Below are 2,323 nucleotides of genomic sequence, written 5' to 3'. Positions count from 1 at the left end.
ATATATATATATATATATATATATACCAGAATAAGCATATAAATGCGAAACAAGGTGGAAAAAAATAGTACTCGAATACCAGAGGTAGAGTAATATGCTATATTAAAAAGCAGCAAAAATATCACAAAAACTGTTACTCAGAGTTTCATGTTCCCATTCGTCGGACAGTTTTGTTTAGAATGGACCAAGATAAAGTTATATGCAGGAACACAATTACTTCGATATATACACATTTGAAAATGGTTTTCTTTCATTGGTCTTTCCAACTAACGGTCTTTTCAATAACCACCTGCATGAAATAACAAAATGCGGTTTAAAATCATATTATTATAAATATCGAAGAAAACCTTAAATCAAAAATAGCTTATGAAGAAGGAAAAGAGGCCTGAATACCCAGGGTATATAAGTAGCTGCTTTTTAATAAAGTATATATATATATATAAAGTTAATAAAAGAAAATGGAGAAGATAAAATATAATAGATGCTTGGTTCATTTTATTTGTGTCACAATGGAAAAGTAATGCCAAGAAAAAGAGATACGGATAAAAATAAGTATAAAAGGAACCGGATCAACAAAACAAAAAAAAAAAAAATTAATTTTGTAAGTTATGAAACTGTTTATAAAATGGAGGAAATTTCAATATATTTGATAAAGCCAGTTGGCATCTGGATTGTTATTAACAATCCCTTACGGGGAAATTGCATCCTCACATTGTGAGTGCACACACACACACACACACACACACACACACACACACACACACACACACAACACACAACACACACACACATACACACACACAAGATATAATTCATATATGTGCATGCGTACGTATATAAATATACATTTATATGTATACAAACGCACACACATACATATATTTATACATAGCATCAGGTGCATCTTTTCTTTGAAAAAATTTATATTAAATTGTTTGACTGTGTTCGAGTTTAGTCTTTCTAATTAATGTTTTTTCATATTTCGTCATTAACCCTTTACGTGTCGTCTGGAGCAATGGAATTGCTAATTTCATTAACGATTTGAAAACCATCTTGTTCTCATCTTCTGAACGAAGTAGTGATAATGGTATTGCTGTTGCTGTGCTCTTCTTGTAGGCAACAAAGGATCATAGGAATGATACTCCAACTTATACAAATCATCATTGCCAGATTCTAAAAGAAAAAAAAAATGTTTAATTGAAATTTCCCAGCAACTACTTTTATATCATTTTTTCATTCTTTCATTTTACTGATTTCAGTCAATGGACTGGTATGCGTTGTGGCTGTTGTATCTGCGTAGATGAATTTGTTCCTATATTGTTTAAGATGTTAGTCTACTAACGTGTTTAAATGTCTGTTGCTGATTAGTATTAGTCCAAGTTTAATGATCTTCCTTATTTAACTCGCTTTGCTATTCTATATCTATTGAAATACACTGCTTTATTTTTCGTCTTTCAATGAAGTTAGAAAATAATGAAGTATTTAGCAAAATAATTCTCATTATTAACTCAGAATTCGGCACCTCATGTTTGTTTATTGTTAAAAAAAACAAAAACAAAACAAGAAAGCGACAAAAACTTGCAGAAAGGTATGAGTTGCGCAAGAAAAGGATGCCGTTACGGAACGTATGTGCTAGGAGTGGCTTTTCAAGATATCGACCAAGAAAAGTTTTCCGTTTAAGATGCACCTCGCTCCAGATGGTCAACTGAGATTTACAGTGACAAGATGAAGGAGCTGGTCGATATCAATCCTCGTTATACAACCAGGATGGTCGCAGCTATTCTTTTAATATCTAAATGGAGAGTTGAAAACCATCTGTGTCGACTTGGTTATGTTAGCAGGATCGATGTTTTGGGTTCCATATGAATTGAATGAGGCTAGCCTCACCCCACGGATTTCCATTTGAGCTTTGTTGCAGAAATGTGAAGTAAATCATACTTTTGCCAAGAGAAGGGCGACAAGGGACGAAAAAAATGGATAGTCTTTTAAAATATGAAGCGTAAACGATCGCAGGGGAAGAGCAGTGGACCACTACAAACAACCTCCAAAGTAGGTATTCATCCGAAGAAAGTTATGCTTTCAATTTGGTGGGATTTGAAAGATGTTGTCTTTTACGAGCTGCTTCCTACGGACAGGACCATCAGTTCGGATGTGTACTGCGACCAGCTGGACAAATTAAACCCAGCGATCCACCAGAAGTGTCCAGCACTTGCTAATCCTAAGGGCATTGTTTATCATCTCAAGAATACCTGAATGCACACTTCTTTGGAGACACGGCAGAAGTTACTGGAACCTGGCTGGGAAGTTTTGTCACACCCACCAT

General features: G+C 34.5%; 1 protein-coding gene across 1 annotated transcript in view; it reads left to right on the top strand.

The window, feature by feature from the left end:
- LOC106875368 (neuronal acetylcholine receptor subunit alpha-10) overlaps positions 1-2,323 on the top strand; it is a 93,034-nt gene that overhangs the window by 13,545 nt on the left and 77,166 nt on the right. The window lies entirely within an intron of this gene.

Source organism: Octopus bimaculoides, chromosome 12 (genome assembly GCF_001194135.2).
Source record: "Octopus bimaculoides isolate UCB-OBI-ISO-001 chromosome 12, ASM119413v2, whole genome shotgun sequence".
NCBI classification, from domain to species: domain Eukaryota; kingdom Metazoa; phylum Mollusca; class Cephalopoda; order Octopoda; family Octopodidae; genus Octopus; species Octopus bimaculoides.
This window is presented reverse-complemented; position numbering and strand designations above follow the sequence as displayed.